Source organism: Acipenser ruthenus, chromosome 20 (genome assembly GCF_902713425.1).
Source record: "Acipenser ruthenus chromosome 20, fAciRut3.2 maternal haplotype, whole genome shotgun sequence".
Taxonomy (NCBI): domain Eukaryota; kingdom Metazoa; phylum Chordata; class Actinopteri; order Acipenseriformes; family Acipenseridae; genus Acipenser; species Acipenser ruthenus.
In genome coordinates this window covers 9855348-9875382 of record NC_081208.1, presented here as the reverse complement: position 1 = coordinate 9875382, position 20035 = coordinate 9855348, and the positions used below count along the sequence as shown (strand labels likewise).

Here is a 20035-nt window from a genome sequence, read left to right as displayed (position 1 = left end):
TGTTGCTGTTTACATGCTTACACAAACACATAATCATCCAAAAACAATGCTGTTTAAAAATGCATTTACTTTGAATCAGAATAGCCCGTGATTTTAGGTGACCCAGCATCATTTTGTAACCAGTATTGGGGTGATTATGATGGATTTCAGAAACAACACTGCCCAGTTCGTGATTTTAGGTGACCCAGCATCATTTTGTAACCTGTATTGGGGTGATTATGATGGATTTCAGAAACAACACTGCCCAGTTCGTGATTTTAGGTGACCCAGCATCATTTTGTAACCTGTATTGGGGTGATTATGATGGATTTCAGAAACAACACTGCCCAGTTCGTGATTTTAGGTGACCCAGCATCATTTTGTAACCAGTATTGGGGTGCATTTCTGGAACAATGATTGAAAAAATCGTGCAATCAATTTTGCACTCTCTTACCTTATGTCATTCTCTTCCATTCTTCTTGGAATTGTTCTTTCAGAATCTCCACACAGGTTTGCCATGTCGGAAGCAGTCAGGCCACACCTTATGGAATATTCTATTGGACTGACTGAAATATCCAGGCATGGACGTCCAGGTTTGCCAGTCTTCAGCACTGTCAATTCATTTCCACATTCGTTTCCAACGGCATCATGATTTTGAACTGTGTGTATAGCTTCTTGAAGACGAGCTAATACTACAGGGTCTACATCATTTCCACTAAGCGCTAACAGCTGCCCTAACCTCTCACTACCATTCCACACGATACACAATGTAGTCCTGAGACACACATCTCGCATCGATTTGGTTCGTAAGTGTCAAAACATGTCTTCGAATAATACTGTCAAATTCAGACATTTGAATTGTTTCTGTAAACGATTCATTATGAAATGACTGACGCGTGTCTATTTATGTTTCTCAGCGGAATAAACAACATTTGTTTTACCTCTGTTTTTTAAACTCTAAATTTCCAGTCAAACTCAATCGAACACCACTACCAATAGTGTATTGGATTAGCCAATAGTGTACTTGATGCCGCCCACTAGCTGTGATTGACAGGGGGAGTTTTGTAACAGTGTAATGTAAAAAGAAATAGAGAACTGGCTTCGAAATGTAAACGCAGTTACGGGAATATAAAAGCGCACAGTGAAATGTAAATAGCAAAGCGGTAAACGGGAAATAAATAAATTAATGAATAAATAAATAAAAGTTGAAATAAATAAAACGCTATTGCAAACTTTTATAACTGTAGTTGAAACGCTATTGCGCACTTTTACGTTCAGCTTGACAAAGAAAAAAGGCCAACTATGCCCCTGGTCCTCGTTTTTGCGCTGTGCTTAAAGTATTAGTTAGGGTTAATTTTATTTCTTGTTTATGATATATAATAGTATCAGTTCTGAGTATGCATAGAGATACACAAGGTCTCTTGGAAACTAAAGGTGAATAAATCCCTTGTTCCAGGTGGTATTAATGCTGTTATGCAGGTAATGGGTCTATAATCTCCGGATTTCCACCCTGTCTCCCATATTAAATATCAGTAGCACGTTTTCAGATCCCTTGTCTTTATTGATCTGTCAAAAGTCTCTGCCAGGACCCTGGCGATAACCTCCCTTCTTTCTTTGGGTGCATGTCGTTTAGAGCAGGGGTTTGTTGGTCTGAGAGCCCCGCCCAGTCCTCTAGGGCTTCTGTTTGATTTATACTAATGCATGATAGCGAGAGGACCTTGACGTCTTCCCTGTGAAAACGTGTATAAAGTATATTCAATGCAGCTGCTGCTCTACCAGCCTCTACTGCAGCTCCCTGGCTGCCTGTCACACTGGCTTCTTCCTTCACTGGTTTGGTATTGGAAGAACCTTTTCAGAGTTTGTTTAATGCCCAGAGCAATGTTGATTTGAATAGCTGTTTGTAAAACCATGTACGGCTATATGAAACGGTGGTCGTTTTGTTACCGTGCTAGTTAGGATGATATAACGGGCACAACGAAATAAAATAAAATAAAATAAAATACATTAAAAATAAAAAAGATGAAATCAGTCAATAGTCTTGCTGCACTTCCTAGATGATACATCAGTGGTGCATTAAGATCAGTCTTGATCCAGTCATGTTATTATTGACATGCCTTGTTTGATCTGTGCACCGCTGCAGAAAGACCACCGCTGCAGCGCACATTTCACGGGGCGTGAGCTGGGGTGTGAGGATAGGGCAGAAGAAGCAGAAAGGAGCGGTTAGAAAGGACCGGACTGAGGTGGGCACGGGTGCTGAGTGGGGAGCGCGGGAAGGGCGCCTGATTGCGGGCGAGGAGTAAAGAGAGAGATTCCGCAGACAAAGCTTGAGGGAAAAGGAGTTGTATTTAATGGAATGCCGAGATGCAAAAGTTTGACCCCGACGTGATTTGAACACGCAGCCTCCTGATCTGGAGTCAGACGCGCTACCGTTGCGCCACGAGGTCGGTATATCAGACGTGTCACAGATTCCTGTAATAATAATATACTAGGTGAAATTTACCAGCACACCAGTCAACTGCTTGGAAGGCAGGTATGCTCATCACTATACCACCAACGCTACATCGACTACATAGAAACTTACCTACGCTTTATCCTTATAGAAAAACAGCTACGCGCAATCCGTAGTTCTATGCAGGGTTAACTAATTATAAGTTTACTTATCTGAACGGTCCAACACAATGTTGAGCAAGAATGCGATGCTGAGAAAGATGTACGTGGTATTTTGCTGAAAAATCAATACCCAGCAACAGTAACCGTGTGGCTCGTTGGTCTAGGGGTATGATTCTCGCTTAGGGTGCGAGAGGTCCCGGGTTCAAATCCCGGACGAGCCCGCTTTTTTTTTTTTTTCTGTTGAGAGACCACTTTTTGTCTTGTTACTAGGCCCTGGTGCAAGACTATAAAGTCCCCACATCAATTTGTTTCAGTTATTTATCATATCCTTATTAAACATTTTTGTTTCTACATGGCGGATTTTTTAAAAAAAATGCACATTTTTCGATGATATCAAAAAAGTGTACTTATCTTTCAATTGACAGTATAGCCAAAGCAGACAATCTCTCTTGTGACATATTACATACCAAAATTAGAAATAAATACATGAATGAATGAATAAATACACGAATTAATAAATAAATATCGAAATAAATAAATACACCGACATTATTTATTTATTTCAATATTTATTTATTTCAACATTTATTTATTTATTTATTCGTTTCCTTTTTCCACTTTGCTTTTTACATTTCACTCTGCGCTTTTACATTTCCTTGCACGTATTTCCTTTTCTGCTTCGCTATTTACATTTCGATGTGGTCTCTATTTCTTTTTACATTTCAATGTGCCAAAACTGCTAACCCAATAGTTGGTGCAGTAGTTGTTAATGGCAACAACATTACTGGGGAGCTGGTTCCAGACCCTCACAGAGAATTGTGAGGGTCTGGAACCAAGTTGAAGCTGACACCCTGGGATCCTTCAAGAAGCTGCTTGATGAAATTCTGGGATCAATAAGCTACTAACAACCAAACGAGCAAGATGGGCTGAATGGCCTCCTCTCGTTTGTAAACTTTCTTATGTTCTTATTTGATTAAGTTTGACTAAATAAAGGTCCTGTGTTGTAATTTTATTTTTATTTTTTTCAGTACAGTAGTTACAAAAATGTCTCAATGTTACAATATTATTAGAAGAGACCTGTTGATTTTTGCCAATCAAATAGATGCAAACTCTGTGTCTCAGGACTATATTCTCTACCGTGTTGAAGTGGCGAACCTGGACGTCTGTACTTAGATATATCAGTCAGCGCAATCAAATATTACATAGTCTGGTCTGACTGCCTCCGACATTTTCAACTTCTTGTCAGTGTGTGAAAGAACAATTCGGGGAAGAATGGAAGAGAATAACACACGGTAAGAAAGAGCAAATGCACAAATTGGTTTTACGATTTATTTTTTACTCGTATCATTATTTGTGAGAGTTTAAAAAGCTTGTGTAAAATGTGAAGTACAAATCGACTTGTAAATGATTTAGCACGGTACTGTACTAATACAATGATTTTAAAGTTTCAGAAACCCTTGTTACTTTTAGCAATAGCTATGAAACGGCAGACTCATAGTGAGCTGTGCCTGTTTTGAAATCTCTCTTTTTTATCAGGTGGCGTGTAGTCATTTATGTGAAGGCTTTAGCCGGCTGATTGTTTTAAAGCTGCCACCAACAACGGAGGCTGCCCGGGTGAAATCAGATAAAGGGGGAGGAAATGTAGACGTGGCACACTTCATGGTGAACAGCAGAGGGGAGAACAGAAGTTCACACATCACTGGGTGAAGTGTGCACAATCAGAGGTAAATATGAACTTAATATTACACTAGGTGGATGATGCTCTTGTCTGTGGTACTATAGTATCCATTTAACTGACACACTTGTTGATGGCACCTCTACTGTTTCTTTTTCTACAAGGTCTGTGCTCTGAAGTGAAGTCGCCTGCGCTCTAAAATAATAAATATGAATTCAGAATCATTTAGTATCAAGTGACTAAGAAGTTGTGAACAGCAATGTTGGTCCTCCACCAAAACAAAGGCCATTAAGGATGACTGATCACATGCATAAGCAGGTCCCACACATTATCAGATAAATGAGAATTAGGTGTACTCAGAAAAATGTCTCTCTTGATAAGTAAAATATATTTTAAAACTATTTGTACCCTATCTTCCTGCTGTAGGCGTAGTCTGGTATCTAGTCAGCGTGGTATGTGGGAGGTAGAACTATTGACAAAGTGAAGTAACGTTTGTAAATACTAAAGGATCCTGGTGAAACAGTGCTATGTAAATGTCAAGCAAAACTGGCATAGATACCACAAAAGACTAGCTTAACATGGCTATGTTTGTGGAGAGTATGTTGGGTAATACTGTATTGTATGGCATAAAACCCCAACAGTCTTGTATTATAAGGGATGTCCCATTCAATAAAAATATTCTATTCCATAATTAATCAGTATAAAAATATTCAAGGAGACCAGTACCCTTATTAAGATTTGCTAGAATTACCATTTCCTAAAACTTTCAAAAAAGATTATGCATTTGTTAACCTTCAATAAATACATTAAGAAAAAATTCAAACCCACTACAGTTGTCGCTGTGACTCTTTATTTTGGAAAAGGAGAAGTCTTTCTCACATATAATACACTTCATTGATGGTCCAGTAGGTAAAGAAAATCCAGGAACCTATGAGATGAATTGTGTCAGTCTTGTATCATTCACTGCAAGTGCAATGTTACACTATTGCTGAAGGTTACGCATGTTTAAAAAGATAGAAAATAAACACATTGAACTTTCAAATCCCCCTAAATAAAAATGCTAAATACATTTTAACTTCTTATTGACATATCCTTTTATGAACACACTTAGAATTATCATAAGAAATCAATAAATTCTTACTTGATCCATATTAAGTCAACTTCATATATATGACTGCAGATCCAATTTGTGTCTCTGGATTTCGGAGGTATCTTGTACAGTACCCTTCATTAGGGCACAGAATCACAGAGAACTTACAGCTGTGTGTAGAGCCAGATATCTATAAAAGCTCAAAGCCTCCACACTCATTTAAGTTTGGAAAAGATTCCATTAGGACTTGTGTGAATTCTTCAGGGCTGCTATCATTTCCTTGAAATATATCTATATATATATATATATATATATCTATATATATATATCTATATATATATCTATATATATAAATTATATGTTAACAGACAATAGTAGTATACACAAGCACTGAGGAAGAAAGGTATTTAGAAAAAAATAACTTTGAAGAACATATATGTTTAAAAATAGAAGTGAATACATACATATAAACCACATTTGTGTTCTCAAAAATTACGAGCACTACGGTATATGGTTAAGTGAGTCGGAATTTGATATTTTTGAATCCGTCACTGGTTTATAGGGATTATGCAGCCATACACTGGTACATAGAAAACAAAGTATAATAATGCGATGCGTTGGCCGGGAATCGTATCCGGGTCAACTGCTTGGAAGGCAGTTATGCTCACCACTATACCACCAACACTAGATAGAAACTTACCTACACTTTATCCTCATAGAAAAAACAGCTAGGCTTTATCCTCAGTTCTATGCAGGGTTAACTGTACTTATCTGAACAGTCCAATATGATGTTCAGCACATGAATGCAATGCTGAGAAAAATGTACATGGTATTTTGCTGATAGTATCAAGATGACAAAACAATACCCAGCCAAATCAACCATGTGACTCGTTGGTCTTGGGGTAGATTCTCGCTTCGGGTGCGAGAGGGCCCGGGTTCAAATCCTGGACGAGCCCTTTTTTTTCTCATTCAGAGAGACCACTTCTTTTCTTGTTACTAGGCCCTGGTGCAAGACTGTAAAGTCCCCACATAAATGTTTTTCAGTTATTAAGCAGATCCATATTGAACATTGGTAGGTACCTATTTAGATTACATTCTTTATAAACTGAAAAATAAAACTAATAATAATAATAATAATAATAATAATAATAATAATAATAATACCCCAGACAGCTGTAGCTGTTTTCTCGTGCAGGATACACATTCTAGTATTGGCATTTGCGGTAACTTTTTAAACTCTGGAAGTTATTTTCCTCACAACATTTATAAATGATTTTAGTTTAATGAAAATGTATTAAATTATGGTTTTAATAATCTGTATCCTTTTTTGTTGCCCTAGGTTGTTATTCACTATATGAAGTAGGTTACAATAACAATTAAAAACGTAAATGCTGCCATCATGTAGCAGTGTTATTTGTTTATTCTAATATACACCGCCTTTTTGTATTACTCTGTTATTTATTAGCCGGTATCAAATCGGAAGTATTAATACTGTAATTAAAATAATTAATATCATTTGATAAAAACAACAATGATAAGAACAATAACAATAATAATAAGTCAATATAATACAATACATCATATTATTTATTAATTATGTCAGGAACCATGGACTGAGGCAGATAGGCAAGTTCCTGCTTCAAGTAATTTTTAAATTAACTACATTTGGTAACTTTGTAAGGTGGTGTTTGAATTGAGTTAGTGTGTGATTAGAACCAGGTGAGTGGTTTAATGAATAGAAGTTGATTTGCTGTTTGATTGGTTTCCACGCAGTTTAGTTGGTTCTTTTGCCACGCAGTTGTTTTATATATATTAGGCAGCCTGTTTCTGCGCCAGCCAACCGAAGAGCCTCAACAAAAGAGCCGGGAGTCTTGCTGTGGGAGTCCAGCGAGGGGAGGCCTGCGCCGAGACACTGTTCCAATAGATCCGAACCTAACGGCGCTCTGGAAGAAGCCATCTACTAGTCAGGTCCGTACCCTCCACCCCACTGCTCCCACTATGCCTATTTATCTCACCTGTCCTGCTATGACTGTCTCTCACATCCCTGTTCTGTCCTCTCGCCCTCGTCCTCTGCCCTCCCTCCGCCGCTGCTCCTCCAACCTCAGATATCCGCAAACTCTTCAACACCTCTCCCTCCCCCGCACCCACTCCTGCTCCAACTCCTACACCCACTGCACCCCCTACTAACTCACCCTCCTTCTCCACCTTCTCACCCCTCTCAGACTCTGACCTCTCCTCCCTGCTCCAGGGTCACAAACCCACCACGTGTGCCCCGACCCCCTCCCCACTCACCTCTTTCAAGCTGCTGCTCCTGCTCTACTTCCCTTCATCTCCTCCCTTCTCAACACCTCTCTCCTTTCTGGTCTCTTTCTCTCTGCCTTCAAAAAAGCCTCTATCACTCCCCTCCTCAAAAAACCTACCCTCGACCCCACCTCCCTCCAGAGCTACCGTCCCGTCTCCCTCCTACCCTTCCTCTCAAAAACCCACGAGCGGACTGTCCCCTATTTTACTGCATTTAATCCTGTACGTCAGAGTACTGTAATCTGCCATGTGTTTAATCTGTACTATTTTGTATTTAATCATATTCTGATGTAACTATCACTGACACTTATCTGCTGTATCATTGTATTGTATTGTCACACTTGTACTTGCTTGAACCAAAGTCATTGTATTTATCTTGCTCTTAATTGCATTACTTGTACTGTGATACTTGAAATGTATTTGCTTTCGATTGTAAGTCGCCCTGGATAAGGGCGTCTGCTCAGAAATAAATAATAATAATAATAATCGTGATTTTGTTTGTGATTCCAGCATTTCTCCTCCCTCCTCCCTCAAACACAGCTGCTGCTGAACTTAATAAAAAATATATAAATAAAAAGAAACAGCCAGTTTATGCAAAAACACTGTAAATACATTGAAAGCAACATTTGATGTTACTTTTTTTCTTATTTTCCTAATGACTGAACAATCAACCAAATAGTATATCCATACATTTTAATCCACCTATTTTAATAATATGTATTAATTTGATTAATTAGTTAATATTGAAACATATATCAAAATACTCTATACTTTTAATTTTAATAGATTCAAATTAGTCACAAAAAAATTAACCAAAGCCATCAACTGAATTTATAAATTAATGTTATCAAGTACATTAGATAGTGTGAATGTTTATATAAAGTAAACACGCCTGCGTCTCAATTTAGTCCATTACACAAATGCATTAAACACAGTTTATATAAACAAAAAACAACTGTCTATAAACACACTTAACAAATTAAAACCACACAATCGTGCAGTATTTATGAAGAACTATAAAAAGCCCACAATAACTAATAAAAAATATAGCGTGTACACAGTATAGCGTGTACACAAATACGCTTGTCTTTGTGGATCCCATAAAAAAAAAAGAAGTAAATCAAGATCTGTCAAACAAGTGGGTAGTTTGCTGCAGTTTGTTATTTGAAATAGCAATAATAATTGTAAGGTGATCCACTGTAATATATATCTATATCTATATCTATATCTATCTATCTATCTATCTCTCTCTCTCTCTCTCTCTCTCTCTCTCTCTCTCTCTCTCTCTCTCGATAGATAGATATATAATCGGAAGTGTTCTGATTTGAATACAAGTTGCACCTGTTTATTTAACTATTATTGGTTTATTGGATCTTCTGTTAAAAAAATAATGTTTGTTCTTTATTTTGAAAAATAAAACGTCAATGCACTGATTATCGTTGATAAATGCCTATACGATAATCGAATACGAAATTAGGGTGCATTAAGATCAGTCTTGATCCAGTCACGTTATTATTGACATGCCTTGTTTGATCTGTGCACCGCTGCAGAAAGACCACCGCTGCAGCGCACATTTCACGGGGCGTGAGCTGGGGTGTGAGGATAGGGCAGAAGAAGCAGAAAGGAGCGGTTAGAAAGGACCGGACTGAGGTGGGCACGGGTGCTGAGTGGGGAGCGGGGGAAGGGCGCCTGATTGCGGGCGAGGAGTAAAGAGAGATTCCGCAGACAAAGCTTGAGGGAAAAGGAGTTGTATTTAATGGAATGCCGAGATGCAAAAGTTTGACCCCGACGTGATTTGAACACGCAGCCTTCTGATCTGGAGTCAGACGCGCTACCGTTGCGCCACGAGGTCGGTATATCAGACGTGTCACAGATTCCTGTAATAATAATATACTAAGGTGAAATTTACCAGCACACCAGTCAACTGCTTGGAAGGCAGGTATGCTCATCACTATACCAACAACGCTACATCGACTACATAGAAACTTACCTACGCTTTATCCTTATAGAAAAACAGCTACGCGCAATCCGTAGTTCTATGCAGGGTTAACTAATTATCAGTTTACTTATCTGAACGGTCCAACACAATGTTGAGCAAGAATGCGATGCTGAGAAAAATGTACATGGTATTTTGCTGAAAAATCAATACCCAGCAATAGTAACCGTGTGGCTCGTTGGTCTAGGGGTATGATTCTCGCTTAGGGTGCGAGAGGTCCCGGGTTCAAATCCCGGACGAGCCCGCTTTTTTTTTTCTGTTAAGAGACCAATTTTTTTTCTTGTTACTAGGCCCTGGTGCAAGACTATAAAGTCCCCACATCAATTATGTTCTTATTCGATTAAGTTTGACTAAATAAAGGTCCTGTGTTGTAATTTTGTTTTATATTTTTCAGTACAGTAGTTACAAAAATGTCTCAATGTTACAATATTATTAGAAGAGACCTGTTGATTCTTACCAATCAAATAGATGCAAACTCTGTGTCTCAGGACTATATTCTCTACCGTGTTGAAGTGGCGAACCTGGACGTCTGTACTTAGATATATCAGTCAGCGCAATCAAATATTAAATAGTCTGGTCTGACTGCCTCCGACATTTTCAACTTCTTGTCAGTGTGTGAAAGAACAATTCGGGGAAGAATGGAAGAGAATAACACACGGTAAGAAAGAGCAAAATGCACAAATTGGTTTTACGATTTATTTCTCGATGTTTGTTTCGGAAGTGCTTATTCTTTTTGTTGTTTTTGCCAATAGAGTTTCAGACTTGTATTCAACTCTGGGTGACGATGAGCTGGACTGCATTGTTTCTGTAATCCATCATAACTACCCCAATACTGGTTACAAAATGATGCCTGGTCACCTAAAATGGCGAGGCATTCGGATTCAGAGTAAGGTGTATTTTCTTTCTTGTTAGTTTTCCCTACTCCTAAGTGGAACCAGAACCGAACCAACATACAACAAACACTAACCCCATTTAGTAGTGGTTATTGTGATTAGAATCTATTTCTAGCTTACTGAAAACGAACAAGTGCTATAGCTCTGTTTTACTCGTATCATTATTATTTTAGATTTGTGAGAGTTTAAAAAGCTTGTGTAAAATGTGAAGTACAAATCGACTTGTAAATGATTTAGCACGGTACTGTACTAATACAATGATTTTAAAGTTTCAGAAACCCTTGTTACTTTTAGCAATAGCTATGAAACGGCAGAATCATAGTGAGCTGTACCTGTTTTGAAATCTCTCTTTTTTATACAGGTGGCGTGTAGTCATTCATGTGAAGGCTTTAGCCGGCTGATTGTTTACCTTAAAGCTGCCACCAACAACGGAGCCTGCCCGGGTGAAATCAGATAAAGGGGGAGGAAATGTAGACGTGGCACACTTCATGGTGAACAGCAGAGGGGAGAACAGAAGTTCACACATCACTGGATGAAGTGTGCACAATCAGAGGTAAATATGAACTTAATATTACACTAGGTGGATGATGCTCCTTGTCTGTGGTACTATAGTATCCATTTAACTGACACACTTGTTGATGGCACCTCTACTGTTTCTTTTTCTACAAGGTCTGTGCTCTGAAGTGAAGTCGCCTGCGCTCTAAAATAATAAATATGAATTCAGAATCATTTAGTATCAAGTGACTAAGAAGTTGTGAACAGCAATGTTGGAATTACCATTTCCTAAAACCTACATTACACACTAAAGGTATTTGTTCATTTAAACTAAAGTAAAACTTTCAAAAAAGATTATGCATTTGTTAACCTTCAATAAATACATTAAGAAAAAATTCATACCCACTACAGTTGTCGCTGTGACTCTTTATTTTGGAAAAGGAGAAGTCTTTCTCACATATGATACACTTCATTGATGGTCCAGTAGGTAAAGAAAATCCAGGAACCTATGAGATGAATTGTGTCAGTCTTGTATCATTCACTGCAAGTGCAATGTTACACTATTGCTGAAGGTTACACATGTTTAAAAAGATAGAAAATAAACACATTGAACTTTCAAATCCCCCTAAATAAAAATGCTAAATACATTTTAACTTCTTATTGACATATCCTTTTATGAACACACTTAGAATTATCATAAGAAATCAATAAATTCTTACTTGATCCATATTAAGTCAACTTCATATATATGACTGCAGAGCCAATTTGTGTCTCTGGATTTCGGAGGTATCTTGTACAGTACCCTTCATTAGGGCACAGAATCACAGAGAACTTACAGCTGTGTGTAGAGCCAGATATCTTTAAAAGCTCAAAGCCTCCACACTCATTTAAGTTTGGAAAAGATTCCATTAGGACTTGTGTGAATTCTTCAGGGCTGCTGTCATTTCCTTGAAATATATATATATATATATATATATATATATATATATATATATATATATATATATATAAATTATATGTTAACAGACAATAGTAGTATACACAAGCACTGAGGAAGAAAGGTATTTAGAAAAAAATAACTTTGAAGAACATATATGTTTAAAAATAGAAGTGAATACATACATATAAACCACATTTGTGTTCTCAAAAATTACGAGCACTACGATATATGGTTAAGTGTGTCGGAATTTGATATTTTTGAATCCGTCACTGGTTTATAGGGATTATGCAGCCATACACTGGTACATAGGAAACAAAGTATAATAATGCGATGTGTTGGCCGGGCAGCTATGCTCACCACTATACCACCAATGCTAGATAGAAACTTACCTACGCTTTATCCTTATAGAAAAAACAGCTACGCTTTATCCTCAGTTCTATGCAGGGTTAACTGTACTTATCTGAACAGTCCAATACGATGTTCAGCGCATGAATGCAATGCTGAGAAAAATGTACATGGTATTTTGCTGATTGTATCAAGATGAAAAACCAATACCCAACCAAATCAACCATGTGACTCGTTGGTCTAGGGGTATGATTCTCGCTTCAGGTGCGAGAGGTCCTGGGTTCAAATCCTAGACGAGTCCTTTTTTTTCTCATTCAGAGAGACCACTTCTTTTCTTGTTACTAGGCCCTGGTGCAAGACTGTAAAGTCCCCACATCCATTTACGTTTTCTTCCATATGATGATGTAGATATCCTTCTGTCTGGTGTTAATGGCTGAAGTGTAATGCTGGCTCCAGGGATCAGCTTATTTTGCCTCCCTGGCGCATCAGCACACAACGGCTGCGATGCTGGCTGCGGGGATCAACCACAGTGCGGCCTCCCCAGCGCATCAGCATGACAACCGTTTGGATTGAGCTAAGTAGGGTACATCTCTGGGGTTTTCAAGTGGGCACCTTCCATCCTCAGTGTTTCGTCGACTAGCCCACGACACCTCAAGAGGGCTCGACGGTGATTCTGGCGTCCCAGCATCACCCCCCTCCGTCCCCCACTCAACTCAGCCCAGCTTACTTACCTGTACATCAGCGTTTCTTTCTTTCTATTGTGCTTGAGATCCCCAGCCAGAATCTTTCCGTCTCAACCACAGCCAGTTGCTGGTCCTCTCTGCTGCTTCAGATAAGTTCTTCACTGTGCGACGCAACTCTTGGCCACTGAATCCGACGTCTCTGAGAAACCGGGTTGTAGAGTGTGCCACAAATCCTCGACAACCCACTTCCACTGGGTAAACCCGAACTCTCCATCCTCGCTGTTCCGCTTCAGTGGCTAGTTGAGCATGCCGCAGTTTCTTCCTCTCATACGCCTCATCTACAGCATCCTCCCATGGCACTGTTAACTCTACCAGGTGAACAAGGCGTGCTGATCCAGACCACAAGACAATATCTGGTCGAAGGTTAGTGGTGGCAATCTCAGGTGGAAAAATAAGCCGTTGACCAACATCTGCCAGCATTTTCCAGTCTCTAGCAGCTTCCAGTTGTCCTGGGCGAGGATTGGTTTTAACACCTTTTCTTGGTGGTTGCTCTCCTGGGCGGAGGAATGTTGTCTTTTGTGTGTAATGTTTTGATGGAACAGGTGACAACTTATTGGTCATGTTACGCTTGTCTTCCAATGCTAAGGCCAAACATCGCAGCACCTGGTCATGGCGCCAAGTAAACCGTCCTTGGCTAAGAGCCACCTTACATCCTGTCAAAATGTGCCTTAATGTTGCAGGTGATGAACACAAAGGACATGAGGGATCCTCTCCTACTCAGAGGTTTAGGTTCTGTGGTGATGGGAGAACATCATATGTTGACCTGATGAGGAAACTGATCCTGCTCTGTTTCATTGACCATAGGTCCATAATCTTGCGTTGTTCCACACTCTCCCATCTCATCCATCTCATCCATTCTCCCTGCTTGGCCTGGGAAATGGCCTTTATACACCTCATCCTCTCCTCCTGCTTTTGCACCTCGTTGACTACCAGCTTCCTCCTTTGAGCTGGGGCTGCCTTGTGCCATGTAGGAGGAGCTGAACTGAAACCAAGACCCCCTCTTCCATGCTGAACTTGCCCCATGATATCACCAATTCGAAGGGCAGCCTTTGCATCTTCCACAGCTTTCTTTGCCGCCCACTTTCTTCCAGTTTTCAACACAGGTGCTGCCTCCCTTACGCATTTATCGCGTGACTCTACTAATGTCATTTCCAGTCTGACCTTGGCGCACTTAAACTCCTCGGTTAGAGCAGAGACTGGTAGCTGCAGTATTCCTTTACCATAAAGTCCCACTCTGCTGAGGCAGCGTGGAACTCCCAACCACTATATGAAGTAGGTTACAATAACAATTAAAAACGTAAATGCTGCCATCATGTAGCAGTGTTATTTGTTTATTCTAATATACACCGCCTTTTTGTATTACTCTGTTATTTATTAGCCGGTGTCAAATCGGAAGTATTAATACTGTAATTAAAATAATTAATATAATTTGATAAAAACAACAATGATAAGAACAATAACAATAATAATAAGTCAATATAATACAATACATCATATTATTTATTAATTATGTCAGGAACCATGGACTGAGGCAGATAGGCAAGTTCCTGCTTCAAGTAATTTTTAAATTAACTACATTTGGTAACTTTGTAAGGTGGTGTTTGAATTGAGTTAGTGTGTGATTAGAACCAGGTGAGTGGTTTAATGAATAGAAGTTGATTTGCTGTGTGATTGGTTTCCGCGCAGTTTAGTTGGTTCTTTTGCCACGCAGTTGTTTTATATATATTAGGTAGCCTATTTCTGCGCCAGCCAACTGAAGAGCCTCAACAAAAGAGCCGGGAGTCTAGCTGTGGGAGTCTACAGGTAACCAGCGTCTGAGGCCAGATAGGTAATTGGTCCTGCTCCTACGTGTATGTGATTTTATACCAGGTAGTGTGGTTATTTGAATAATAGGGTATTTGCAATTTGTAATTGTATCAGGGAGGTTGGTTTATTAACTTGAAGAGAGTCGTTTGCATTTGGATTGGTCTCCACACAGCCTTGTGTAGTGGTGTGATCCCCTTTGAAGTGTGTAAAAGTATTGTCAATAGAGCAGTTAGCAGTTGTGCCAGTCCCCTTGCAAAGTGAGGTGGAACCTATTTAAGGGTGGGCATATAATAGTTGTCAGTCTACAGGAACCAGGGACTGAGGCAGATAGGCAAGTTCCTGCTTCAAGTAATTTTTAATTAACTACATTTGGTAACTTTGTAAGGTGGTGTTTTGAATTAGCTGAGTTAGTGTGTGATTAGTACCAGGTGAGTGGTTTAATTGAATAGAAGTTGATTTGCTGTTTGATTGGTTTCCACGCAGTTTAGCTGGTTCTTTTGCCACGCAGTTGTTTTATATATATTAGGCAGCCTGTTTCTGCGCCAGCCAACCGAAGAGCCTCAACAAAAGAGCCGGGAGTCTTGCTGTGGGAGTCCAGTGAGGGGAGGCCTGCGCCGAGACACTGTTCCAATAGATCCGAACCTAACGGCGCTCTGGAAGAAGCCATCTACTAGTCAGGTCCGTACCCTCCACCCCACTGCTCCCACTATGCCTTTTTATCTCACCTGTCCTGCTATGACTGTCTCTCACATCCCTGTTCTGTCCTCTCGCCCTCGTCCTCTGCCCTCCCTCCGCCGCTGCTCCTCCAACCTCAGATATCCGCAAACTCTTTAACACCTCTCCCTCCCCCGCACCCACTCCTGCTCCAACCCCTACACCCACTGCACCCCCTACTAACTCACCCTCCTTCTCCACCTTCTCACCCCTCTCAGACTCTGACCTCTCCTCCCTGCTCCAGGGTCACAAACCCACCACGTGTGCCCTGGACTCCCTCCCAACTCCCCTCTTTCAAGCTGCTGCTCCTGCTCTACTTCCCTTCATCTCCTCCCTTCTCAACACCTCTCTCTCCTTTCTGGTCTCTTTCCCTCTGCCTTCAAAAAAGCCTCTATCACTCCCCTCCTCAAAAAACCTACCCTCGACCCCACCTCCCTCCAGAGCTACCGTCCCGTCTCCCTCCTACCCTTCCTCTCAAAAACCCTCGAGCGGACTGTACACCGCCAGCTCTCTGCTTTCCTGTCCAACCACTCTCTGCTCGACCCTCTCCAATCTGGCTTCCGCTCTGCTCACTCCACTGAAACCGCCCTCCTGTCTGTCACCAACTCACTAAAGTCTGCCCGAGCTGCCTCTCTCTCCTCTGTCCTAATTCTCCTCGATCTCTCTGCTGCCTTTGACACTGTCGATCACTCTATCCTACTATTCTCTCTTGCTGACCTGGGAATCTCTGGAACTGCTCTGGCCTGGTTCTCCTCCTACCTCTCCAACCGCACTTACCAGGTAACCTGGCGTGGAGCAACCTCCACACCTCGCCCTCTCTCAACAGGAGTCCCCCAAGGGTCAGTCTTGGGCCCTCTCCTGTTCTCTCTCTACACCCGCTCCCTGGGCCCCCTCATCGCATCCTATGGTTTCTCATACCATTTCTATGCTGATGATGCTCAGATTTTCCTCTCCTTCCCCACCTCTGACTCCACAATCCCCTCCCGTATCTCTACCTGTCTGTCTGCTATCTCCTCCTGGATGCACTCGCATCATCTCAAACTCAACCTCTCTAAATCTGACCTCCTTTTCTTTACCTCCTCCTCCCCCTCCTCTGATCTCTCTATCTCTGTTCCTCCTGGAATGTACCACACTCTCTCCCTCTTCCTCCGCTAAGAACCTCGGAGTCACCCTGGACCCCTGCCTCTCTTATTCCCAGCACATCTCCACTCTGGCACGCTGTCACAAAGACGGCCAGAGTGGGTGGCGTCAGACCAGAAGCAGGAAGGAATACAGAGAGACATGGGGTTGTGATGAGCTGAGTGCAATGGCTGCACTCCGCGTTTATTAACAAATAAAAGGTTTTAACACAAAACAAAACAGGGCACGGCACTGGTAGCCAAAATAAAGAGACAAACAAAACGGACAGACACTAACAAACAGGGACGAACAAACACGGTGAGAAACACTACTTATTATTCTTGTTATTATTATTTTACCTCCTCTCTCTCTCTCTCCCCCGTTCTTTCGCCCTGAACACCCAAACCCCGAGTGACAGAAACGTGCATCTATATATACTGTTGTGCTGGGATTCAATTACTAATTAATTACTCACTTGAATCCCAGCACGTGAATTCATTACGTGAAACCCCGTGTTCACATATTATATTTTAAATGCACGTGCGTGATGTGCAATCCCGTGCCTAAATACAAATATACAATTTAAATACACGTGAAACACAGACCCGTTTATATCCTGTGTACCAATGACTATACACCAACATTAACACACGCACGCAACATACAACACAGAACACACAAATGCACACAGGGGCGGGGCACTTTGCCACACACGCACTTGCCGATTCTTCCTGAGCAACATCCGAAGAATCCGACCCTTCCTCACCAACTACGCCACCCAGCTCCTGGTCCAGGCCTTGGTACTCTCCCGCCTAGACTACTGCAACTCCCTCCTGGCTGGCCTCCCTGCGTCCGCCACCCATCCGCTCCAGCTCATCCAGAACTCCGTTGCCCGCCTGGTGTTCTCTCTGCCTCGCTTCGCCCACGCTACTCCACTACTCCACTCACTCCACTGGCTCCCGATCACCGCTCGCATCCAATTCAAGACTCTTGTACTAGCCTACAGATGCCTTGACCAGACTGCACCCAGCTACCTCCAGACCCTCATCTTTCCCTACACCCCCACTCGACCTCTCCGCTCCGCCTGCACTAGAAGACTGTCTCTACCTCCTCTGCGCTCCCCTGCCTCCAGAGCCCGCTCCTTTTCCACCCTCGCCCCGCAGTGGTGGAATGACCTTCCTACAGATGTCAGGACTGCCCAGTCCCTGACCACATTCCCGCGCCTCCTCAAGACTCACCTCTTCAGAAAGCACCTGTAGAACTCCTCTGTTCTTCGCTTGGGACACTTATCACCCTTCCTTAAATGCGCTTTACTTGCTCTTATCTGCCCCCTATTTTACTGCATTTAATCCTGTACGTCAGAGTACTGTAATCTGCCACGTGTTTAATCTGTACTATTTTGTATTTAATCATATCCTGATGTAACTATCACTGACACTTATCTGCTGTATCATTGTATTGTATTGTCACACTTGTACTTGCTTGAACCAAAGTCATTGTATTTATCTTGCTCTTAATTGTATTACTTGTACTGTGATACTTGAAATGTATTTGCTTTCGATTGTAAGTCGCCCTGGATAAGGGCGTCTGCTCAGAAATAAATAATAATAATAATAATCGTGATTTTGTTTGTGATTCCAGCATTTCTTCTCCCTCCTCCCTCAAACACAGCTGCTGCTGAACTTAATAAAAAATATATAAATAAAAAGAAACAGCCAGTTTATGCAAAAACACTGTAAATACATTGAAAGCAACATTTGATGTTACTTTTTTTCTTATTTTCCTAATGACTGAACAATCAACCAAATAGTATATCCATACATTTTAATCCACCTATTTTAATAATATGTATTAATTTGATTAATTAGTTAATATTGAAACATATATCAAAATACTCTATACTTTTAATTTTAATAGATTCAAATTAGTCACAAAAAAATTAACCAAAGCCATCAACTGAATTTATAAATTAATGTTATCAAGTACATTAGATAGTGTGAATGTTTATATAAAGTAAACACGCCTGCGTCTCAATTTAGTCCATTACACAAATGCATTAAACACAGTTTATATAAACAAAAAACAACTGTCTATAAACACACTTAACAAATTAAAACCACACAATCGTGCAGTATTTATGAAGAACTATAAAAAGCCCACAATAACTAATAAAAAATATAGCGTGTACACAGTATAGCGTGTACACAAATACGCTTGTCTTTGTGGATCCCATAAAAAAAAAAGAAGTAAATCAAGATCTGTCAAACAAGTGGGTAGTTTGCTGCAGTTTGTTATTTGAAATAGCAATAATAATTGTAAGGTGATCCACTGTAATATATATCTATATCTATATCTCTCTCTCTCTCTCTCTCTCTCTCTCTCTCTCTCTCTCTCTCTCTCTATATATATATATAGATAGATAGATAGATAGATAGATAGATATATAATCGGAAGTGTTCTGATTTGAATACAAGTTGCACCTGTTTATTTAACTATTATTGGATTATTGGATCTTCTGTTAAAAAAATAATGTTTGTTCTTTATTTTGAAAAATAAAACGTCAATGCACTGATTATCGTTGATAAATGCCTATACGATAATCGAATACGAAATTAGGGTGCATTAAGATCAGTCTTGATCCAGTCACGTTATTATTGACATGCCTTGTTTGATCTGTGCACCGCTGCAGAAAGACCACCGCTGCAGCGCACATTTCACGCGGCGTGAGCTGGGGTGTGAGGATAGGGCAGAAGAAGCAGAAAGGAGCGGTTAGAAAGGACCGGACTGAGGTGGGCACGGGTGCTGAGTGGGGAGCGGGGGAAGGGCGCCTGATTGCGGGCGAGGAGTAAAGAGAGATTCCGCAGACAAAGCTTGAGGGAAAAGGAGTTGTATTTAATGGAATGCCGAGATGCAAAAGTTTGACCCCGACGTGATTTGAACACGCAGCCTTCTGATCTGGAGTCAGACGCGCTACCGTTGCGCCACGAGGTCGGTATATCAGACGTGTCACAGATTCCTGTAATAATAATATACTAAGGTGAAATTTACCAGCACACCAGTATATTCTGGATCCGTCACTGGTTTATAGGGATTATGCAACGATATACCGGTACATAGGAAACAAAGTATAAAATAAAAGAGATGCGCTGGCCGGGAATCGAACCCGAGTCAACTGCTTGGAAGGCAGCTATGCTCATCACTATACCACCAACGCTACATCGACTACATTGAAACTTACCTACGCTTTATCCTTATAGAAAAACAGCTACGCGCTATCCGTAGTTCTATGCAGGGTTAACTAATTATCAGTTTACTTATCTGAACGGTCC

At 40.7% G+C, this 20035-nt stretch overlaps 1 long non-coding RNA gene and 6 other non-coding genes across 8 annotated transcripts; 3 read left to right on the top strand and 4 right to left on the bottom strand.

Annotated features, from left to right (window-relative positions):
- Positions 1 to 2351: 2351 nt before the first annotated feature.
- On the bottom strand, positions 2352 to 2423 carry trnaw-cca (transfer RNA tryptophan (anticodon CCA)). Its single transcript has one exon. It is a non-coding gene; the product is annotated as a tRNA-Trp (tRNA).
- A 315-nt stretch (positions 2424 to 2738) lies between these two features.
- Positions 2739 to 2810, top strand: trnap-agg (transfer RNA proline (anticodon AGG)). Its single transcript has one exon. It is a non-coding gene; the product is annotated as a tRNA-Pro (tRNA).
- Positions 2811 to 9435: 6625 nt separating this feature from the next.
- trnaw-cca (transfer RNA tryptophan (anticodon CCA)) lies at positions 9436 to 9507 on the bottom strand. Its single transcript has one exon. It is a non-coding gene; the product is annotated as a tRNA-Trp (tRNA).
- Positions 9508 to 9823: 316 nt separating this feature from the next.
- On the top strand, positions 9824 to 9895 carry trnap-agg (transfer RNA proline (anticodon AGG)). The gene has a single exon. It is a non-coding gene; the product is annotated as a tRNA-Pro (tRNA).
- Positions 9896 to 10161: 266 nt separating this feature from the next.
- On the top strand, positions 10162 to 11907 carry LOC131698972 (uncharacterized). 2 transcript variants are annotated; one of them, XR_009307967.1, is made up of 4 exons: positions 10162 to 10309; positions 10404 to 10542; positions 10906 to 11097; positions 11214 to 11907. It is a non-coding gene; the product is annotated as an uncharacterized LOC131698972 (long non-coding RNA). The 2 variants fall into 2 exon arrangements; XR_009307966.1 differs by having other exon boundaries at positions 10906 to 11907.
- Positions 11908 to 19625: 7718 nt separating this feature from the next.
- On the bottom strand, positions 19626 to 19697 carry trnaw-cca (transfer RNA tryptophan (anticodon CCA)). Its single transcript has one exon. It is a non-coding gene; the product is annotated as a tRNA-Trp (tRNA).
- Positions 19698 to 19848: 151 nt separating this feature from the next.
- trnag-ucc (transfer RNA glycine (anticodon UCC)) lies at positions 19849 to 19920 on the bottom strand. Its single transcript has one exon. It is a non-coding gene; the product is annotated as a tRNA-Gly (tRNA).
- Between the last annotated feature and the right edge of the window lie 115 nt (positions 19921 to 20035).